This window comes from Cornus florida, unplaced genomic scaffold (genome assembly GCF_030987335.1).
Source record: "Cornus florida cultivar Cherokee Brave unplaced genomic scaffold, ASM3098733v1 CherokeeBrave_3.0.0_Hap2_Chr06, whole genome shotgun sequence".
Taxonomy (NCBI): Eukaryota; Viridiplantae; Streptophyta; class Magnoliopsida; order Cornales; family Cornaceae; genus Cornus; species Cornus florida.
This window is the reverse complement of record NW_026775576.1, coordinates 65,801,673-65,826,859: the sequence shown is the minus strand read 5'-3', so window position 1 is coordinate 65,826,859 and position 25,187 is coordinate 65,801,673. Positions and strand designations below refer to the sequence as shown.

Genomic DNA, 25,187 nt, shown 5'->3' with positions numbered 1-25,187 from the left:
CGACATTCTAGGACGACTTTCAGCAAAGTGGTCCAGATTATTCATGGTTGTCGCCATTTCAATCCACTTCATCACTGGATCATTCATGCCATGTGTATGTTGTTTTAGAAATTTTCTTATGAAATTGTCAGTTTCCTGCACACCCAAAAAAGTAATGACCCAATGCATTTAACTCGTTCCAAAAGGATAGGAAAATTGCTAAATTTCTCCAGTGATGGAATTGGATTCCTAAAACAACATACACATGACATTTCATTTTTCTCCAACAAATGAAGACCATAATTATCATAACATATATTAGAGACCAAAAAATAATAAAAATAATAAATAAATAAATAATTATTGCTAGACAATGACTGAGAAACTTGCATAAGCTCATAGAAGTTGTGGATGGGTACATCCAACATGCCTCGAATGTGAACCTAAATCAGAATTTTGGTGGGTGATTCAATTATCAGAGAATTATTGTGTCTACATAAGAAAGAGCGAGCTAGAGACTGAGAGGAAATTTTTCATTGTAATCCTTAATATTTTTCATAGTGAAATTCTTCATCCCAAAGTTTGTATTGATTATGTATGATAGTTTTTTTTTCGTGATTGCTTTGTTTTATTCCTCGAAGATTGTTGTTTTAGGGTTCCGCGACTACAATTTCATGCAATTCTGCGAACATAACTCAATAGTAAGGAAGTATAGCATGCACTTTTACACAAGAAAATGGCTCACTGGTATTATTGGTCTTAAAAACGATTAGCTTAAGGTGAAACAAATGAATTTCCTGAAAAGAAAAGTTATATTGGGAAAAAAAATTAAATGATGATATTAAAATAAACACATATACCTTTAACTAAAATTAAAAAAAAATAAACACATATGCATGATTTGCATGGCAATACAATCAAATTACAAAACAAGGATGCCAATCTAATGGATTATACATAGAGCATTATCCAGTGACCTAGTTGATAGAGCAAGTGGACAGCTCTCTGAGCACGTGTACCCATATTTGAATCCCCCTCCCTCCCGCTAATGGATTATACATAAAGCAACAACTTTTTTTCAAACGCTTTCTACTCTAAATAGCAACAACTAAGTAGTTTATTTGCCTTAAGGCTATTAACTAAAGCTTCAAGTTCAAATTCCTCCAAATTTGTATCTCTCGAGTTCTAGGCCAGACCCTTCTAATTTCATCAAAGTAATTTGATCAAGGCGCTCTTTCATCTAGGCAGTGAAGTTGTTCTTCCAATCCCCAACAACACCAAGCCGCAAAAACGCATTACTTGAAATCCCTAACGCAGGATCTAAACCATTCTTGTTCACCTCCAAGTTCTTGAGCCTCTCCAACCTACACCTCCACAACAACTTATCAATAATATTCTCCTCCTCATCAACAAATGGCTTTCCAAGAAATGAGGCCAGCCTTTTCAACTCTCCTTTCAGGTCACTTTTAAGATCTTCATACTTCAAGAATAGTATCTTGTGAGGCAACTTTGAGCTCTCCATCCAATACCCTAACACATGATCAAAGAAAGGACCAAAAAGTTGGACCCCATTACAAAAGCTCTCAAAGGCTTTCTCAAATGGATAGGTGCCTTGTTCAGGCGTCCTCCGAGTATTAAGAAAATGCCACATAGACATCAAGGTGTCCTACGGATTCAAAGTAATGTAAACAGTCTTACACTTGGAATTCTTAATTGAATCTGGTAAGGCACTGTATGGCAAGTAAGTACGAAATATGTTGAATATATTGTAATATATAAATATATATATATATATATATATATATATATATATATATATACGGATGAATATAAGGAGTGAGAGAAAGGTAGTTAAGTGAATGTACTAGTCACGTCTCTTGGGTTTTTACCAACAGTCATGCCTATTGGATTTTTACGAAGAGACATGACTTTTGGAACTAAAAGTCACAATCTCTACACCAAGAGTCATGTCAGTTATATGCACCACTACGTACTTTATAAATAGGGGTGGCTAATTCAAATTTGATATACAAAAGATATAATCCTTACTATATTCTCTCCTACTCTATATTCAGTCATTCTTATAACAGTTTCAACAGAGTGTTTAAGGGAATTCTTCCGTATTGCTAACGGCAGATTCCAACTTTGTTGTATCCTGGAAGTGCTTTGCTATAGAACTCATTAGTAAACTCAATTTGAGTGGGGGCAAATAACACTTCAAAGAAAGTGAATACATGCCTCAAAGTCTGTATTTTGTTTGACATCAGTGTGCTTGAGGAGGTCTGATTATCTCCAACAATTTCTGGATCAATTGTCTTAACAATCTTAAAGTGTTATTTGGATGGAGACTATATCAGATAATACTACATTCAAGGTTATGAATTAAGACTTTGTGAAGTTAGATCGATTTGATGGATCTAACTTTACCCATTGAAAAGATAAATTAATGTTCCAACTCACTATTCTTAAAATCTCATATGTTCTGGATCCAAATCTCTGACCATTCCCAGAGCTAACAGATAAAGATACAAAGAAAATGGTTGAAGATAGGAAGAAACGAGATGAAGATGAATTGGTTTGCAGAGGTCAAATTCTAAATACACTTTCAGACCGACTCTACGATCTTTATACTCCTATGAAGTCTCCTCAGGAAATTTGGAATGCACTAGAAATTAAGTACAAAACTGAGAAACTAAGTACAGATAAATTTTTAATATTTAAGTACTTTAAATTTTTAATGGTTGATAATCTATCAGTTTTAGATCAAGTTCATGAATTACATGTTTTAGTCACAAAGCTTCAGGAAGTGAAAATTGTACTTCCAGAATCCTTCCAAGTGGGGGCTATCATTTCAAAGTTGCCTCCTAGTTGGAATGATTATAAAAAGAAACTTCTGCATAAGACATAAGAATTTACTCTAAAAGAAATACAGAAGCATTTGCAAATTGAAAAAGAAACTCGAATTTATGATAAGAAATATTATGTTGAAGATTCTTCCAAAGTGAATTATATGGATGGAGACAAATCAAATAAATATCATAAAAGACTCAAATTGAAAAATAAAGGGACTTTCAAATGGAATCATCCTTATAAGAATAAAATTCCTTCTGGACCATGTTTCCATTGTGGAAAGAAATGACATTTTATTCGTGATTGCAGGTACAAAAAGTACGAAAAGAAAGAGAATGCCAACAATTCAAACAATGCTAATGTAATGGAAGAGAAGATTTCAGATCTTGTTGCTATGGTGTCTGCCATGCAAATTGGCATGATAACTGAGTTGAACATGGCAACAGTAACTAAGTCTTCAGATTGGTGGCTTGATTCTGGGGCTACTATCCATGTTTGTAATAATAAATCACATTACAAAACTTATGAATCTGTAGATGATCAAGAAGTTCTGATTAGAAATCACAACTCTGCCAAAGTTTTGGGAAAAGGAAATGTTGAAATTCAATTTACTTCAGGAAAGAAGTTGACATTGCAAAATTGTGAAATTCAATTAACGATTGTTCTAGATTTACTTGTGTATATCTAATGGCTAGTAAAGATCAAGCTTTGACATGTTTACACGGTATAAGGCTGAGATTAAAAATCAAAAGGAAAATAAAATAAAAATTCTTCGTAATGATAAAGGTAGTGAATATTTTTCTAACGATTTTTTTGCTTATTGTGAAGAACATAGAATAATACATCAAAAAAGTGCACTTTACACTCCACAACAGAATGGTTTGGCTGAAAGAAAAAATAGGACACTTGTTGATATGGTTAATTCTATGTTGTTGAATGCTAAATTACTTATAAAACTATGGGGTGAAGCTTTACTTACTGCTTGTCATGTGCATAATAGAATTCCATCTAGAAAAACACATATTCTACCTTATGAGATTTGGAAAAGAAGAAAACCAAACTTAGAATATCTTAGAGTGTGGGGGTGTTTAGCCTTTTATAGAATTCCTGATCCAAAGAAAACTAAATTAGGTCCAAGAGGAATAAAAAGTGTTTTTGTAGGTTATGTTGAAAATTCTAAATCATATAGTCTATTAGACTTAAATTCTAATGTCATTGTTGAATCTAGAGATGTTGAATTTATAGAAAATAAATTTTGTCATGATTTTTTATCTGAACCTATTCAAAGAAAATCTAATGATTTGGAATCTAATACATCTCTTAGAGACAAAGGAAAATAAATGAGGAAATGACTAGACCTAGGAAAAGTCAAAGAATTAGAAAAGAAAAGGCTTTAGATCCTGATTTTATTTCATCTCAAGCTATTATATTTCTAGTAGAAGGAGATAGAAATAAAGTTCTTAATAAAATACCCATTTTATTGAATATAGAAGATGATCCTAAAACATTTTCTGAAGGAATGACTTCAAGAGATGCAGCTTTTTGGAAAAAGGTTATAAATGATGAAATGGATTCATTGTTGTTAAACCAAACTTGGATTTTGGTTGAATTACCATAAGGATCAAAACCTGTGAGTTGTAAATGGATATTTAGGAAAAAGTATAACACCAATGGATCTATTCAAACCTTTAAAGCCAGATTAGTAGCCAAGGGTTTTAAACAGAAGAAAGGTATTGATTATTTCAATACTTATACATCAGTGGCTAGAATTGCATCTATTAGAGTTCTTTTGGCTTTGGCTTTTATTTATCATTTACAAGTATAACACCAATGGATCTATTCAAACCTTTAAAGCCAGATTAGTAGCCAAGGGTTTTAAACAGAAGAAAGGTATTGATTATTTCAATACTTATGCACCAGTGGCTAGAATTGCATCTATTAGAGTTCTTTTTGCTTTGGCTTCTATTTATCATATACATGTGCATCAAATGGATGTAAAAACTGCATTTTTAAATGGTAATCTTGAGGAAGAAGTATATATGGAACAACCAGAAGGTTTTGTCCTCCCCGGAAATGAAAGGAAAGTTTGCAAATTAGTAAAGTCATTATATGGTTTAAAACAAGCACAAAAGCAATGGCATGAGAAATTTTATTCAATGATCCTATCATTTGATTTTAAGCATAATAATGCTGATAAATACATTTATTCTAAATTCATAAATAATTATGGTGTTATTATTTATCTTTATGTTGATGACTTGTGAATTTTTGGAACAAATATGAGAGGTGTTTCTGAAACTAAGAAGTATCTAACTCCATGCTTTAAAATGAAAGATCTTAATGAAGTAGATACTATCTTAGAAATTAAAGTAAAGAAATATGAAAAAGGGGTATGCATTGTGTCAATCTCATTATATTGAAAAGATATTTCTTAAATATAATTATTTGGGAATTAAAGAAGCTAGTATCCCTTATGATTCAAGTATTAAAATGCTTGAAAATTCTGGCAGAGCAATTGCACAGCTTGAGTATGCTAGTGTTGTAGGTAGTATGATGTATGATATGCATTCTACAAGGCCAGATATAGCATTTGCTATGTGCAAACTTTCTAGGTACATAAGTAATCCTAGTACAGTTCATTGGAAAACAATTATTAAAATCATTGGATATCTTAAGGGAACAGTGGACCAAGGACTGTTTTATTATAATTTCCAACAGTACTATAAGGATACTCATATGCTAGTTGGATTACTAGTGTGACTGATAATAAGTTCACGTCTGGATGGATATTTACAATTGGTGGAAGAGCCATTTCTTGGCATCTAAGAAACAGACGTACATAACACATTCAACAATGGAATCTGAGTTTATTGCATTAGCGGCAGCCGGCAAGGAAGCAGAATGGTTGAAAATTTTGTTATTAGATATAGAGTTGTGGCCACAATCGATGCCATCTATTTCTTTACTGCGATAATGAGGCAACTATGTCTAGAGCATATAATAAAATATATAATGGAAAGTCTAGACATATCAGTTTGAGACATGAGTATGTTAGACAATTAATAACTGATGGAGTTATTAACATAATATATGTTAAGTCAAGTAATAACTTAGCAGATCCTCTTACTAAGGGACTCTCGAGAGATTTGGTAAAAATTACATCTAGTGGAATGGGGCTAAAACCCTTTATTAAAAATCACCAGTAATGGTAACCTGACTTTGTACTAGAATACCACTAGTCCAAAGTTTAATGGGTAATAACAAGTTACTGATATGTGGTTGTATAAGCACTGGAAATATATATATATAAACTGCCCCTTCTAGGATGTTCAGTGCAGACTTCTACATTTTGAGGATGAGTTATATACTCTAAAAGAAGTTTAAAATTTTGAAGTGTCTATAGTAGTAAGGACACATATTGGAACTTCTCCTATATGAATATAAGAAGTGGTGCCGCTTTTAGCAAGGGTTATTAGGATTTACTCTTGTAAATGTTCATGAAACTAGGATAAGCACAAGGCTATAATAGTGCTAAAGAAATTATGAACATCTCATAGAAATTGGATATATTCATGTGTGTGGTATTTTCAGTTTTAACATTAAGGAGACTTGGTTTAAGCCGCGGCCACTATTGTTCTTCGTTAAAACTTTGAAGTACTTGCACTAATTGAAGGTTTAAATCAAGAAATACCTTCTTGTATACGTGGTGATATTACTATAATTTTGACTAGTAGTTATATATTATAATATAGTGGGGGATTGTTGAATGTATTGTAATATATATATATATACACACACACACATAGATGAATATAAGGAGTGAGAGAAAGGTAGTTAAGTGAATGTACCAGTCACGTCTCTTGGGTTTTTACCAACAGTCATGCCTATTGGATTTCTACGAAGAGACATGCCTATTGGATTTCTACAAAGAGACATGACTTTTGGAACTAAAAGCAACAACCTCTGCACCAAGAGTCATGTCTGTTGTATGCACCCTTACGTACTTTATAAATAGGGGTGGCTAATTCAGATTTGATATACAAAAAATATAATCCTTACTATATTCTCTCCTACTTTATATTCAGTCATTCTTACAATAGTTTCAACAGAGTGTTTAAGGGAATTCTTCCGTATTACTAACGGCATATTCCGCTTTGTTGTATCCTGGAAGTGTTTTGCTACAGAACCCGTTAGTAAACTCAATTTGAGTGGGGGCAAATAATACTTTAAGGAAAGTGAATACACGCCTCAAAGTCTGTATTTTGTTTGACATCAATGTGCTTAAGAAGGTCTAATTATCTCCAACAATTTCTGGATCAATTGTCTTAAGGAGATGGCATACCTAAGAGATTGCGTGACGGATTTGGTTCGTAATCGTGGACCTTTAATGTTTTTATGCATAAGAAGGGAATGATATTGACAAGAGGGTCCTCTTCTTCTATGTCGTTACCGGCACCATTTTTTCGTTGCATGATACTAAAACAAAGAGCTTTGTTGCCAATATGACATCGTCATCGCGTGCTTCAAAGTGTGATCGAATCACTGTTGCAGCTTCTAAGTGAGCAGGTAGATACCAAAAACCTTCCCATTGATAGAGATCGAGATCATCCCAAAAGCATTGCTTAGGAAGTTGATCTAGTAAGGATTCTAGAGAATGAGAAGAGTGATTGAGCAATGCTTTTGTGTTTTCCATGACAATAATTTTTCAAGAATGTAAGAAGATTCCAAAGCTAGCTAGATTTCTTCTTACAGTCTATGTTGTTGAACGAATCCATTTAAATATACATTCAAGCAAAAATGTTTGAAGTGGGGTGGGCATGCGTTTTAAAAACAAATATATATATATATATATATATATATATATATATATATTTTCCTTTTACGTTTTTCTTTTTCTTTTTCATTTGTTGCGTGAATATTTTTTTTTTGTTTTTAAACAAATAGGGTACATTTTGTTTTTCTTCTACAATTTTTTGTTTTGTTTAGAATTGTGTGAATGAGGCTTTGGAATTTTATAAAAAAATGTATGTTTTTTTTTTTTTTTCTTTGGCATTTTTTTTTTCTTTTTCTTTTTGTTGCGTGTATTTATTTATTTTTGTTTTTAAACAAATACGGTACTTTTTTTTTTCCTTTTACATTTTTTTTTTTTTTTTGAATAATGTGATTAGGCTTTAGAATTTTTGGAAAGGAATAGGTTCCTTTTTAAATAGTGAGAATATCATAGTTTTTTTTTTTTCCTTGTATGTTTTTTTTTTCTTATTTTTAATTTGTGAGAGTTAAATAAGGTGATTTAATGACACATCATTAAAAATTTTATAAAGAAAAGTTGGAAATTATATAAATCATAAGGGTTGCAATTGAATTAAAAATAAATTGGAAGATAATTTTGGTGCATTTAGAGGGACTCCAAATCAGATATAATGACAGAAAACTAAAGGGTTGTAACCTTTATATCGTAACATTTAAAAAGAAATAAATCATTGCGCTTAATAGTAAGAAATTAAAGGGTTGTAAACTTTTATAGAGACATTATGTAGTTAATATATATGTTAATAATTTTTTAAAATTTAAATTAAGCAAAAATGTTTGAAGTGGGGTGGGCATGCTTTTTTAAAAAAAAAAATGTATGTTTTTTTTTTTTTTTTTTCCTTTTATGTTTTTCTTTTTCTTTTTCATTTTGTTTCATGAATATTTTTTTGTTTTTGTTTTTAAACAAATAGGGTACATTTTTTTTTTCTTCTACAATTTTTGTTTTGTTTGGAATAGTGTGAATTAGGCTTTAGAATTTTTGGGAGGAAATTTTTGAAAAGGAACTGTTCATTTTTAAATAGTGGGAATATTATATATTTTTTTCTTTTTATGTTTTTTTCTTATTAAGGAATACTATTTATTTGAAAGAGTTAAATAAGGTGAATTAATGATACGTAAAATTGAGGTTTTTAATAAATAAAATTTGGAAATTATATGACTCAGAAGCGTTGTAAATAAATTGAAAATAAATTAGTAGATAATTTTGGTGCATTTGTATAGACTCCCAATCAAATGTAATAACAGAAAATTAATTAAAGGATTTTGCATTTGAAACCGTTATATCGTAAAATTTAAAGAGACATAATGATTACACGTAATGAGAAGGAACTAGACTGTTATAACATTTATATAGATAGTATGAATCATTATACTTTTAATATATATGTTAACAATTTTTTTAAAAATTTAAAATAAGCAAAAATGTTTGAAATGGAGTGGATGTGTATTTTCCTTTTATGTTTTTCTTTTTCTTTTTCATTTGTTTCGTGAATATTTTTTTTGTTTTTGTTTTTAAACAAATAGGGTACATTTTTTTTTCTTCTACAATTTTTTGTTTTGTTTGGAATAGTGTGAATTAGGCTTTAGAATTTTTGGGAGGAAATTTTTGAAAATGAACTGTTCATTTTTAAATAGTGGGAATATTATTGTTTTTATTTTTTCTTTTTATGTTTTTTTTCTTATTAAGGAGTATTATTTATTTGAAAGAGTTAAATAAGGTGAATTAATGATACGTAAAATTGAGGTTTTTAATAAATAAAATTTGAAAATTATATGACTTAGAAGGGTTGTAAATAAATTGAAAATAAATTAGCGATAATTTTGGTGCATTTGTATAGACTCCCAATCAAATGTAATAATAGAAAATTAAATGATTTTTTATTTGAAACTGTTATATTGTAAAATTTAAAGAGACATAATGATTACATGTAATGAGACGAAACTAAACTGTTATAATATTTATATAGACATTATGAATCATTATACATTTAATATATATGTTAACAATTTTTTAATTTAAAATAAGCAAAAATGTTTGAAGTGGAGTGGATGTGTATTTTCCTTTTATGTTTTTCTTATTCTTGTTCATTTTGTTTCGTTAATATTTTTTTTGTTTTGTTTTTAAACAAATAGGGTACATTTTTTTTTTCTTCTACAATTTTTTGTTTTGTTTGGAATAGTGTGAATTAGGCTTTAGAATTTTTGGGACGAAATTTTTGGAAAGGAACTGTTCATTTTTAAATAGTGGGAATATTATAGTTTTTTTTTTCTTTTTATCTTTTTTTCTTATTAAGGAGTACTATTTATTTGAAAGAGTTAAATAAGGTGAATTAATGATACGTAAAATTGAGGTTTTTAATAAATAAAATTTGGAAATTATATGACTCAGAAAGGTTGTAAATAAATTAAAAATAAATTGGTAGATAATTTTGGTGTGTTTGTATAGACTCCCAATCTAATGTAATAACAAAAAATTAAAGGATTTTTCATTTGGAACCGCCGTTATATCGTAAAATTTAAAGAGACATAATCATTACACGTAATGAGAAGAAACTAAAGTGTTATAACATTTATATAGACATTATGAATCATTATACAGTTAATATATATGTTAACAATTTTTCTAAATTTAAAATAAGCAAAAATGTTTGAAGTGGAATGGATGTGTATTTTAGAAATAAAAAAGGGTGTGCTTTATATTCCTTTTACATTTTTTTTTTCTTTTTTCTAGTTGTGAGAGTTAAATAGGCTAATTTAATGACACGTTATTGGAATTTTTATAAAGAAAAATTGAAAATTATTTGAATCATAAAGTGATTTAATGTTTAGTATTTAATGAAATAATTTTATATTTTTTAAAAATCTAAAAATGTTAAGAAATTAACTACACTTTTAAAATACTATTGATTAACGGTGAAAAAAGTTATAGAATCTATTCCTATTGTTAATTAAAAGTAGAAGTTCTTTTAAGAAATTGACATCACTTTAATTACATATTAAATGTGAAATGACTATGAAGATGGTATCTTAAAAGGAAAAAAAATTATTAATTTCTTTAATCCTATATGCGGTGCACGATGCGCCTTCCACCACGATGATCACCACCTCTATCGCCACCACAACTACACCGCCGAACCACCACCTCCTCCACCACCATTGTCATCTACACTGCTGCACCGCTACCATCACCACGTACCTATACCACCGTTGCCATGGGCGGAGCTTTTAATGGGCTAACCTGGGCTATACCCAGGTTCAATTTTTTTTTTAAGAAATACTACTATTTTTATTAGCCCAGTTTATATGTAATCAATTTTTAGTACATACTACTATTTCTCTTTCTATTAGCCCAATCCATAATACTACTCTTACTTTTCCTATCAACCCAAACCATATGTAATCAATTTTTACTGCTGTTCGACCACTTCCTCTTAACACGCGGTGGTATTTTCCCTCATAGGGTTTGGCCTGTTTGGGGTCTAGCAACGAAATTGCAGAGAGTTAAAAGAGGGTCCAATTTCTCATCTTTTTGAACAAATATAGATAAAAAATCAGTGAAGAGAATATGTAGAAGAAGAATAATCTCTCTGAGATCAGGAAACTCTATTTACAGATAATTTTTAATTTTTATCCCCTTAAAAACTTGATTCAATATATGAGAATATGATCATTTTTTTGATCTATTTTTAAATATATATAACATATATTTATCACAAGAATTATTATGTTCATTTTTTAATTTTTGTATTATCTTTATCTCCCCTACTTCGCAATCCTGGCTCCGTTCCTGACGCTTGCCACCTCCTATCCAACTTTGATCTGCCATGGGGCCTTCCTGTTGGGATTTATATGCCCTGACATAGCAAATTCCTATTTGGATTAAAGTGACATATGTTCATAATATGTCTAAAATATTTATACTCAATTGGTGAATTTAATATATTATGTTTCGATTCATTATGAAATTAATAGTGTCCACTTTATTACAAGAGATATTTATATATGTATGTAATATCGATTAATACATGAACATAAATAGTAATCATAAATAGTTCATTGTCGGTAATTATGGATAAACTCATTATTAACTAAGACTTGAACTGGATCCGCATTAGGTTGAGATATATTACAAGAGTTGTCGTATGCAATTGATCCCTATCACTGTCATGGCATTTAACGCTTAAGTATGAGAGAAGTATTGACTCTCTTATTAATTAGTAATTATTTTGATTTGTTCGGCAGAATCTTCGGAATCCATAAACCGGCACTTTGAGTAATTATTTAATTAATAATTTGAGGGTTATATTTTCAATATTTGCATCATTGCTACTTGTATTTATTTTGTATTGATTATGGTTGATCACAAAGTAAATTCGAAGTCATTCGTGTGTTTTTAGACAAAATGATTTTCTATATATTTATTTATTTAAATTATTATTTTTGTCAAACAAATATTTTATTGTGATCAAGTCGGAAATATCAAAGGTACCAAAATAAATATATTAATTTAGTAGTCGGATTGATGGCTTTATTTATCCGATAACTAATTGTGCATAGATGGGTCAAAGTGCAACATTGACTTAAAGGTTATTTATTATTTAATTGGAGTTCAATTAATTTCTTTTTGTGGAGTAGAAATTAATTTATGAATTAATTGAATTGGGTCCATGGACCAGATCAATTATTAATTCATTGTAGCCAATAAAATAATAAGCCTAAAGGGTTCTCACTCATAGCCCAACTTGATATTGAAGAGCCATTAAATTTGAGATATCACGTTAATTTTAGAGATTGAGAAAGATTGAAAAAAATATATTGTCTTTAATTATTATTTTTATTTTGCCCATATAGACACTGGTCTATGTATATTTAAGGTTACGCCTTTGTGCAATAATTTTTAGAAGACAAGAAAAGTTTTTTTCTTATTAAGAAATTAGGATTAGTGTTCTCATTTGATGGAGGCTCCCACAAGCTTAGCTCTCCAAGGTCATTCATGGAGGCTTATGGGTGATTTCTAAAGCAAGATCATTACCAAGAAGATGGAGATCCAAGGAGGAGGCATCTAACTAAGGGATCTACAATAAGTGAGAATATTCACTTTAAAGGAGAGATTTAAGGTTTACTCAAACCTTAATGTAAGTTTTCTATTCTTAAATTGAATGAATCATCGTATTCTTCATGCATAAAACTTGTCTACACATGAATCAAGATCTTTATTTTAAAATCCCTTTAAAAGTTTTAAAAACTTCCGTTTCCCCAACACTTCCACCACGATGCCACCTCTATTGCCACTACAACAACATTACCACCTACACCACCGAACTGCCACCACCTCCTCCACCACCACTGCCACTGACACCGCCGCACCACCACCATCACCACCTACACCGTTGCTGCCACCTCCTCCAACCACCGCCATCGGTTGTGATGTTGGAGGGGGTGGCAGCAGAGGTGTAGGTGGTGATGGTGGCGGTGCGGCGGTATAGGTGGTCCATCTGCACATGAGTTACTAACTCATCAAGATAATGTGTATATGTACATGCACATGAATAAAGACGAATTAATAGTATTCCTGTTTTCCTCACTGTTTTCCTCTCACTGTAAAGGTTCCTCTCTCTTTTGAGGTTCTCTATCGATAATGAGGTTGGCGATTACTACCGTGGTTCGGTGTTCTTTGGGATGGCTTCTTTTTCCTCCCATGCTCTTCGTGCTTCTAGTGTGATCATGGTGTTCCTTCAAAGTTTTGGAGATTTGGCACTGTTTTAGAGGAGGGCCATACCAAATACCCTTTTGATCCTGGTATTGATCAAACCGTATGTTCTTTTACAATCGGTGGGTTCGATCCGATTTTCTCTTTTCAATATTCTATCACCTTGGTGGTTTTGCTTTTTCTGTGTGCAGCCACGCTAGTCCGTCGGGTTCAACCATGTTCATGCCTTCTCACTGCACCGGTTCATCACTTGCCTCCTTGGTGGTGCTAGATAGCATCACTTCTTGTATGAGGTTGTGTGTCCAAAAATATTTTGGTCGGGCGGCACATCATCGGCCTATCAATGGTGTTTTGGTGGCTCTTCCGGGTCGCCGTGGTTTTTTTGTTGTGTAGGCTTCACTGTGTCGGGATTAATCGGCGAAATCACCTCTTCCTAATTCTTTGTTGCCGGCGTTCATGGCACTTTCTCGGTTGCAGGAGATTCTGGGTCCTTCTCGGTTATTGGCGGTGCAGGGTCCTTCTCGATATCTTCATACTATAATTGGCTGTCAGAATGCCAATCAAAAGTCCACAGTCATGATGGCTCTGTTGCCTCAGCCTGGTGGACACGTCATTTTGGGGCTCTGTTTTTCCGAGGGGTGGCTTAACTCGTATCCTCAAAAACTAGTTGGAGGTAATCAGATGGTTGTTTTACCGGTGCCCATACAATTTGTGGATGTGTGCTTTGCTTTTTGCCAGAACCACTGTTTTGTTTTTATTGTGGGCCGTCCATCTGTCCTTTCTCTTGCCCTCATGGTTTTGGGTTGTCTTTGCGTGTTGGCCACGCTGGAATATGTAGTTTGGGCCTTGGTGAAGATCCTAATGGTTGTTGGCGTGTGCAGCACCAAATGGGCCTCTTTGGTTGTGGTTTAGCCCAAGCCAGTATGGGCCTGTTCAATGCAACTGATGTTCAATTCTGTGTTGTTTTAAGGCTATCTTTTTGGTTCTTTTGTTTTGTTGGGTTGTTCAATTTGGTTGTTTTGGTTGTGGTTTCTGTTTTGTTGTTTTGTTTCTTGCAAATGCCGTAGGGCTTCTGTTGTCGAAAAAAAAAAAAAAAAAAGACTAATTGAAAGACCAAGGAAAAGACCTTGCAATTCTGTAGAGGAGTAAATCATAAATTAAGATATGTAGGAGACTGATTGAGTTTGTATATAGTAATCCAAATCATTCCCAATGTGTTCTTTGCCATCACTGATAATGGATTGATCAACAACAATACTGATATGCTTGCCGTCTCAATTTGAGGAGACTGATTAGTGATTACAGATGAAGCTTGGAGGAAGAAGTAGACAAATTCTTTCATTTTTTTTTCTTTTACTAAGTATCTAATTTTGTAATTTCACCTTAATAACATTTAATAATAATGAAAAGAATGACTAAGTTTCTTGAAATAGGAGGAAAAAATGCTTATTAATTAATGGAAATATGAGGAAAAAATGCTTATTAATTACCCAAAAATAAAATATGAGTAGTGACACTCATATCGAACACGTGCAGTGAATTGCCTAATCGAATAATTTTTAATTAGCTATTTATTCCAAATACAACTAAGTAGAGGGTTCAACTTCCTTATTTGTTGCATTATTGACCAATTAAAAGAATGGGTCTAGCAATTCACTGCAACTATTCAGTGCAAGAATTATTTTCAATAAAATATTCACATTTACAGAGGAAAAAAATACATGAAACTATATTTTTGAAAAAAATGAGTCACACCGATTAGTTTAGGAGAATAAGTAGGGAAGGCAAACGGGGGGGTTGGGTTGGGTTTGGATAGGGGTCAAATATGGGCAGGTTGAAAATGGGTTGCAGCCCATACTCAACCCATTTACAATGGGTCAAATATGGGTTGGGTCAACCCGTAAGATCCAATGACCCATTTTCATCCTTTTATTTATTTTTTAATAAAGAAAAAAATATATACATTTGACTATTAGTTCCATCTTGTTTTACTAAAAATTAGGAAAAAATTATTTTAATTGTTATGGGTTGAAAGTAAGTAATAAGTTTACAGAATCCATTTCGTACATATATATTCTTTAATATTTAAAAAAAAAAAAAAAAAATTGTACTTTTATATTATTTTATTAAATTTCAACCTTTAACTCATATGAATTCAAGTTAAACAGGGAACTCTTAAAATATATATATATATATATAAGTAAAATTTGTATTAAAGTGGAAGAGAAACAAATGATGTAAAAATGACCAAATTGAAAACAAATGCCCTGTCCAACTCACTGAACAATTGACAGGGCCAAAATACAAACAAACAGGATCATATGCGTATGATCACGCCTTACATAATTTTTTTTTTTGGTCAAAATATATGTATAGATTCCAATGATCGGCATTTTGTAGAGACAAAATTTGACAAAAAAAATAATTTCAAGTTAAACTAAAAGTTCATATGCATCACTACTATCATAATACTAATGTATTACTATTTTGTATAATAGAAATATAGAGATATGCATATAATATTTATATATAAAAAAAAAATTCAAACTCATTAATATTTATGGACTCGTTTGAGAAGGAGAGAAGTGAAGAAAAGACAATAAATTTTTAGAGAAAAAGGGAATTGAAGAGAGACCGATAGACAAATTTAGAGAGGAAGAAGTGATCGTGAGTTAAAAATTTTTGAGAGAGAAAAATGGGGGTGAGTGCATTGATCATGATGACAGAGGTTCAATATTATTCACCCAAAACAATATTTATATTCAACTCAGTTTCCACTTATTTTAAATATACTTTACCCAAAACCATATAAATATTGAGTGGATTGTCTACCAACTGGTGGGACCCAACACCCACCAGCTATAAGTACCACCACGATTATTTATTTTTTTATTTTTTTTCGCAAACAACAACCAAAAAGTTGAAAATATGCTCGAGAAAGACAAGTTAGAGCATCTCCAATATCCTTTCATTTTGGGCTGTTAAACTCAAAATTTGAGAGAGATGTACGAAGTGGGCTCTCCAATGGGCTTTCATTTGAGCTCTCAAATTTTGAGAATGCTAAATTTTATCTTAGATATAGAAGTTGCCAATTTTTTTGGCAAGTCTTCTCTTTGTACGACACCGTTTGGAAGGGCTTTGTACCTCTGTCCATTACTTTGCATTGCCCTGTTGTCTCTCTCTCCCTCTCATCTACAACCACATTTCTCTCCCTCTCATCTGCAACGACAGCGACGGTAACCGGGTAAATTCTCAGATCTATATTTTCTCTTCCCCTCTCATCCTCATATATGTATGTATATATATATATCTTCTCAGATCTGTAAATTTTGTTGAAAAACTCAAAATTTCTGTAAATTTTGATGAATCTTTGATATTTTTGTACACACTTAAAAAGGATTTAGTTTGCAAAACAAGAATTACAAACCTTGATTAGTTGATTTAGAAAAAAAATTAAAACAAAACCCATACATACAAGTTAACAGTTGCAGACAGAGAGGGGGGCAAGCTTGAGAGTTGAGAGACAGTAGTTGAAGCTTGTGAACGGCGAACCCGAACTGGAACAGCGGGCGATGGAAACTGAAAGAGAACTTCTGATTCTTGTTGATTCTGTAGTTTGCAGTTGCACAGAGAGAGAGATGGAGATGGGGCAATTTCAGAGTTGAGAACGAGAATAGAGATGGAGGCAATTTGGGAGGCTGATTTGCCCTAAAATATATATATATATATATATATATATATATATTTTAATAATAATATAATCAAATATATATAATATACGTATATATATAATATATATGAATTTTTGAAAAAGAAAAAAAATTATATAATAATATAATCAAATATATAAATTTATATATATATATATATATATATATTTTTGGGTCCTTCTTTTTAATTAGGTTTAATTTTAGTTTCCTTCTAATGTCTATAACCTAATTTGTAATGTGCCTAATATTAATATTACTGATGCAAATATAAATGGTGGGAATGGTAGTTGAAAAAGAATGGTGGTTGTGTCAAAAAATAGTATTTTGCATGAAATGCACCATTGGAGCAGAATTGCTAAAATGTAGCATTTTTACACTATAGCACCTATCAAAATATAGATTTGGTAGGCGAAAATGACTTTTAGCATTAGAGATGCTCTTAGTACTTATAACTGATCGCAAAAATGTGAAACACATACTGTTTATACGTATTCGTACTAACCATTCATTTGTTGTCATGATCAGAGCATATCTATTGTTGATGCGAAAATCCTCGCAACTCGGAACGACGACGTTTACCTGTAAAACAAAAGGACATCATCTCGAATGGCATCGGTGGGGTGCCAGCCGAGGACCCTCCGATGATCAAGTTAGTACTTGTAATCGTATCACATTATAATTATGTATATTCTCTTTAGAGGTTTTTTCTCGTACCTTCTTTAATGGCTTGGTGCCCTATTTATGGTTATCGATTGGAACCAAATTGGTTCCGCCGATGTTGATGGTTAAGGTCTCCCTTATCATCCGCTTGTGTGAGATCAGAGGAGATCCGTTTGTTACCATATTTGTTGGGGATATGATTTACTCCTTTGACTTTCTCAAATTATGCGAAGGTTATCCTTACCCTGTTGAGCCACGTCGTCTTTCATTATCCTGGATAAGAAATGTCATCATTCTTATCCGATGGAAATCTTTATTTTTGATAACGAAATATATCGAAAAGGTCTGGCGGCTGGTCAAGGTAGGTTAGGTTTATTTTTCCCTATCAGTTGCCCCCCATTCCCAAGCTTGCTCGTCTAGCTTTGAGAATGTAAAATTTATTTATTTATTTTTTTTAGTTCATGTGAGCAGGAAATTTTTTTTTTTTTTGGCCCTGGGCACTGTTTCCTCGGGAATAGTGCCAGCGGGGTACTGTTCACTTGAACAGTAATTTTATTTTATTTTATTTTTTCCTATCAGTTGCCCCCCATTCCCAAGCTTGCTCGTCTAGCTTTGTACATTTTCATACTAAGCCATTCGTTTGTCATCATGATCGGAGCATATCTGTCTATTTAGTTGTAACCATTCATGAAACCATATGTTTTAAATATTAAGTTTTAAGTTTTAAGTTGAAAATATATCTATACTGTAAACTTTTAAGTTGAAGTTGAAATATTACTTCCGTCCCAAAAAAAATGTCATGTCTCGAGAATTGTAGCAGCTTAATTTATGAGAATCACGGTTCCCTAAAAATGACATTCTTTATGGGACGGAGGGAGTATATTTTACGAGTAGTTGAATTGATCGGTGAAGTGGAGGCTCATGATGAATTGAGGTATGAGTTTATCATTTGCATTGTTCTCATGTATACTATGGGTTGAGTATGGTTGGTGAACAGGGTGGAGCTAGGAATTTTGGTCTGAGGGGTGAAATTAAAATTATGTAAATAAAATTTGAAATATTTAGAAATCTATTGTAGTATAATTTTTTCTATAATATTACCCTTAGTATATATATTGAGGAAGGTATAATTAACAATATGATAAATGGTAAAAAATAAATTGTTTAAAATTAAATTTTCTTGTTTCAACTTTGGGAGAAAGATATACAATTTTTTTTTGTATCACGTTAACTGAACAAAATCTTGCAACATTTAATAAAGGAAAATGATTATCAACAACAAAATAGAAAGGTACTGTAGAATAACTATAGAATTTGTCATTTAACAACTAAAAACTAAAAATAATACATATATGATACATTTGTTATTGGCATTTAGGCTATCTTAGTAACTACACTTTAGTTTTTCTTACTTTCCGATTCTACAAAGACTCGATGGAGATCAGCACATAATTTTGGATATTTTTCCTTTTTAACACTATCTAACAGAATCTCCAAAGAAGGTTTGTCATTTGTGTATCTTTATTAAACATCATATACTTGATATTATAAATGTGTATATATATACAAATGTAAAATATATAGGGGCTTATATAGGAGACGAGATTTGTAGAGAGCAAGAAACTTAAATCCCCTGAGGCGTGAAGGGTCCAGTTTGTTGTGAAGTCATGTTGCCCTGTAGATGCATATCTCGTAAGAAGGTTGTTGCAGGCCTAAATTCTGCTGGTTGCTAGGTATGCTTGGTCATAAATTTTCTTTTTGCACTTGAAATAAATAATCAGCGTGAAATACCATTAATGCCCCTCATGTGACCTAAACGTCGCCTCTCTATTCGTCGGCAAATCCGATCGACTTCAGAGGATGGTCTTCATCGCATCGGAGGCTGCAAAACAGAGCTTATTGATTGTTAGATTTGTTTCCGAGGTTGTCCCATGGTTGTGGATGGTGGCCATCTGAGAAGTATGTTGATTGCTGAGAATCCCGCGAAGAACGATGATGGTGACGACGAGACTGAATCGGCTCGCGGTAAGGACTAAATTGGCGAATGGCGTAGCCACATAGGGACAAGTGGGGACAGCTGCCCCTACTAAATTTTTAATTTTTTTTAATTCTATATGGAAAGATTTTTAAATTTGTATAATTGTCCCCACTAAAAGTTGACATTGCAGATATATATACTATATATATATATATAACCAAATGACCATTCACGATATTATTAAAAAAAAAAAAAAAAAGGAATATAATATTTCCAAAAAATATGATTTTTTTTGCCACTTTCTCAAAATATTATATTCTTTCCCACTTTCCCTAAAAATATAATATATTCTTTCACACTTTTGACTTTACCACAAACAAATGCGTTGTTAATTTCCATCACATTTTCAATTTTCAACATTTCTCTTTCGGTGAGTCTTCAATATTTCAAAAATTCACAAAATCCAAACAAATATTGCAGTGCAGAGACAGGTAATCTGATATATATTTTTTTATCATCTAAATTTACTATTATTATGCCATGAACATTTTGAAAACTCCTTTCAGAATATGAAAAATATTTTGAAATATTTAGTACTGTTTAATTTTTACATATATTATTTTGGTTCAAATAATATATATACATACATATATACATACATATATATATATATATATATATATATATATATATATATATATATTATTGCTGTTAAAAATTGCCCCCACTGAAAGGAATTTCTGCCTACGCCTAAATGTAATAATGATAATAAGGACTACCGAAATAATAAATTTACACTTTTGTTTTAGGAGATTTGGACTTGGCCAAAAAAGTTTAATTAAAATTCTATGAAAGTTGAAAAAATATAAGTTGTATTTATTTCCAAACTCACTATAATTAAGGCCAACAAATAAGTGTTTTAAAAAAAAAATTGAGAAGGTTAATTGAAAATTTTAATGAGTTTGGACCCTGAAGTAGGGTTTATTTACAAAATGACAATTTTTAAGAAGTATAAAAACAATTTTGAAAAATTTTTGGGGGCCAATTGAGGTTTATTTACAAAATAACAAATTTTTAGAGGGTATTAAAAACAATTGAAAATTTTTGGAGGGGCCAGGCGCCCCCTCAGCTTCCGCCCCTGATGGTGACTCGTGTGAGGAGAATGAAATCCCAAGACGTTGATTTCCTAAAAGTTTGGGGGAAAGTTTGGCTTAGAACCGGAATATTGACGAATACCGTTTTCGGTGACTTGTGTAGGGTAGTTTAGGTCGTAAATGGTATTAGAGGGTTCTATGTTAGGGATAGATACCGAATTTTTTCTTGGTTTACGCAGATACCTTGTCGAGTCGCGTGGTTGGTAATGGTGTGAGTTGCATTGTTTTGTGTTAACGGTCTTGGTGAGAGTTGCATTGGTTAGTAATCATGGACGTAACGTTGGGGTTGAGTCGTGTATGCATTGCATAGCATAGTCGGTGTGTTTGGACATATTCTCATGACATATGGCATTCATGATGCGCGCATTTGGACTCTAGTATGGTGTGCTTGTATAATTGTTGATTCTATTGCTTTTCAACGTCATTGGTGTGCTTACTTCTTGAATTTCACCATAGAGAATTAATAATCCCTTCTTCTTTCTTCCTCTTCTTATGATGTGTCATTCAAACGGCCTTAGGATCATGTTTTAGTCATCCTCACCCCATCATATATTAACACTTTAAGGTGAGAGTGGAATGATGGAGTTATAACTTCCAAAATAACTAGAAGAGGGCGGATTTGGTTCTTGGAATGTATTTGGTTACATCTAGTGTTTTGTAAAAGTCATTCCATTCTAAATTTGTAAAGTCATTCTAAATGACAATGGTGTAAAATGGCAAGCAATGATGACAGGAATAGTTTTGTTATGTACCTCATTCCGTTTGGCATGTATTTGGTGACTTTATGTACGTTGTAAAAAAAGAACGTTATATGTATGACCTATATAGGAATGGATTTACTTTTACATATATGCATGGTATCAATATAAATGTATGTTTTAACCAAAATATATATATATAAATGTATGTTGTATTTGTCTATATATATCGTCGAATAGATCCCTTCATTTCTTTGATGAGAAGATTTCCATTTGAATCGATTCTAACCTTCAGAAGAGAAACAGAAAACTAAGAGCAAACAGCGGATAACCCTATATAGGTGGCGCAAGAAAACCACCTTGTCAAGGTATGCCCCCTCGCCAATTCAGTTACCACACTCCGTAGTGTACAGAGATTCCATATCCCACTAAGGAAGAGACAAAAGAAGACTGCTTTTTGATCGAACCCAGTTAATAAGCAGGAACAAAGTCCTTATCTAAGTGCACTAGCTTACTGCTAGACCACTGACGAGTTCCACTTCTGCTATACTTCTGTTTTGTTTTGAGATTAGGGTCTCATTGTAATATCCCTGACCCTCCTTTTTCATTTCATTATATAGAATACAGGCGATTAGGACAGGTGTAAAGGGATTCAAAGGATCATAATGGTCTAGGAGGAATGCACACTTGAAGATTTGCATATATTGTGGAAATTTCTCAGGTACGATCAATCGTAAGGAAGTTACGATCGATCCTAGCCTCTTGGTTTCAATTCCAAAATTGATTTTTTCTGTTCAACAGAAAGTTTGGATTTGAATAATTGATCGTATGCATCTATGCTCAATCGTAGGGTTTGAAATACGAAACTTTCTTTGTGAACAGAGCACGCAGATTGGGCAAGCTTTGATAGATTGCAACACCTGCGCTCAATCATAGGGCTATTGGAACCATAAGTTCTTGGACTAGTGCATTGACTCCGCATGATAATTTAAAGATGTTTAATGAACCCTAGCAAATTAAATGAAACTTAATAAAGGCCGTAATGAATCGGGAAATGACCGTTTTGCTTATAGCGTACCTCGGGTTCGGGAAAGGACCCAAAAATCGTTTCATGGGCCGTTAGTGAATCGGATCCTTCGGATTAAAGTTGTGATTGGAACCATGAGACTAAAGTCCTTTCAGACAAAAACCATGAGATTAAAGTTGGATTAGACTCGGGTCAAAAATAAAATAAATAAATAAATAAAAATAAAAATAAATAAAAAAGAGAGAGACTAAAACAAAAACAAAAACGATTTTTATGGAATAAGCACACATGATTTTCATAGCCAAAACATCATATAAAAAAATATATATATATATATAAACAAGTAGCAACTTCATCCAAACATTTTCTACTCCAAATACTAATAGCAACAACGAACAATAAAGCTTATTTGCCTCGTCACTAATTGATAAATATAGAGCTTCAAGTTAATTGTTCCAAATTGTTCTCTAGAATTCAAGGCCAGACCCTTCTAATCGCATCAGAGTAATTTGATCAAGACGTTCTTTCATCTCGGTTGTGAAGTTGTTCTTCCAATCCCCAACGACACCAAGCCGGAAAACTGCACTATTTTGAAACCCTGTCGAAGGCTCGACACCGTTCTTGTTCACCTCCAAGTTCCTGAGCCTCTCCAAGGTACACCTCCGCACCAACCTATTAATCTCCTCCTCCTCAACAAATGGTTTACAAGAAATGAGGCCAGCCTTTTCAACTGTCCTTTTGGGTCACTTTTAAGATATTCATACTTCAAGAATAGTATCTTATGAGCCATCTTTGAGCTCTCCATCCAATACTCTTAACACATGATCAAAGATGGACCCATAAGGGCAAAACCCCATTACAAAAGCTCTCAAATGCCCACTCAAATGGATATGGGCCTTGTTCAGGTGTCCGGAGTGTTAAAAAAAATGCCACATTGACACCAAAGTGTCCTTTGGGTTCCGAGTTATGTAAACGATCTTACACTTTGAATTCTTAATTGAATCTGGTAAGGCACTGTAAGGCAAGTGAGTATGAAATAGTCTAGGAGATGACATACCTGAGAGATTTGGTGAATGATTTGGTGTGTAAACCTGGACCTCTAAGGTTCTTATACACAACGCGGGAGTGATTTTGACAAGAGGGTCCTCTTCTTCAACATCATTAGCACTAGTTTGCCATTGCATGATGCAGAAACAAAGAGCTTTGAGCCAATTTGTGCCTGTCTTAATATGAGATGCCAAAATGACATCGTCGTCGCGTGCTTCAAAGTGTGATTTAATGGTGTTTGCAGCTTCTAAGTGAGGGGGTAGATACCAAAAACCTTCCCATTGATAGAGATCGAGATCATCCCAAAAGCATTGCTTGGGAAGTTGATCAAGAAAAGGCTTTAGAGAATCAGAAGAGTGCATGAGCAATGCTGTGTTTTCAGCATTGTTTTCCATGACCATAATTTACAAAGAATGTAAGATGCCAAAACTAAGCTAGATTTCAAACGTACAAGAGTTGTGTTTACATATGTGGTTGAGTGAATCCATTTTATACACATGAAAAGAACTGATAACAAGATATAAGTGGGGACCGGCATACATTGTAGTGGATACATATCAACCATACATTTCTTTGACAGAAATATTTGCATATCTATCTGACTCAATTATTATTGTTGTCTTCTTATATGGAGTATTAGCATTGGAATCATTAATTAAATCCTCCCAAATTGCAGTATTAATTAGTGGTAACAAAATGCAAAAAGAGGTACCAACAAACATTAGGGATTTGATGTATGTGGTTTTCCACACACACACACATATATATAAGGAGGTAAGATGCCTGGAGATCTCAAAAAGGGTGGTCTTCGTGCCATAAGCATATACAGTATATTAATTGCAGGACTAATTCACTGCTAAATAAGCAATTAGAAAAAGTAAATCATTAGAGTACGTTTGTCAGGCGGCTGGAAAGTGAGCTTGATTTGTGACAGGAAAGTTAACGCAATAAGTGAATTAGCAGTCATCAAATAGACCGGCGGAGCTAGGATTGGAAAGTAAGGGAGGCTAAAGATTAAAAAAAAATTTGAAGATAAATACAATAAAAGTTGTAAAATATTAAACAAATAAATAAATAATTGTAAAAGTGAGATATGGTAAGGGTATATTATGTGCAATATGGTCTTACTTCCATGTCTAAGTAATTAGATCATGAAATTGATAATTTTTTTTTACTAAGATCCGATCCCAAATGACCTAAAAATCTAATTTATCAAGTTTAGATCTCAACTTAAAATCAAGTATAAAAACATGTTTGTTATCCACCATCAAAGTACCCATTGGAATTCATTTTCCGGATAAAAATAAAATAAAAAATTATCTAATTGAATCTTGAATATCCATTCAACTATTAATTGACAAAAGTGCTTAGATTTTGAAATAACAGTACCCATGTTCTAAGGAATATGGGTTTATGTCCTAATTTAAATGAAAAGTTGAATGTTTCCTCCATTTCTAGTAGTTGTAAATGTTTTGAATTGTGATTTCTAATTAACATAATTTATGCTTTTCCTTAAGAGAAAAAAATCAAAGATAAATACAGGAACAATTCAAATAACAGGGATA

The 25,187-nt window shown here is 32.4% G+C and overlaps 2 pseudogenes; both read right to left on the bottom strand.

The window, feature by feature from the left end:
• Positions 1-1,132: 1,132 nt before the first annotated feature.
• LOC132314223 (cytosolic sulfotransferase 5-like) lies at positions 1,133-1,732 on the bottom strand (annotated as a pseudogene).
• A 21,091-nt stretch (positions 1,733-22,823) lies between these two features.
• Positions 22,824-24,094, bottom strand: LOC132314896 (cytosolic sulfotransferase 12-like; annotated as a pseudogene).
• Between the last annotated feature and the right edge of the window lie 1,093 nt (positions 24,095-25,187).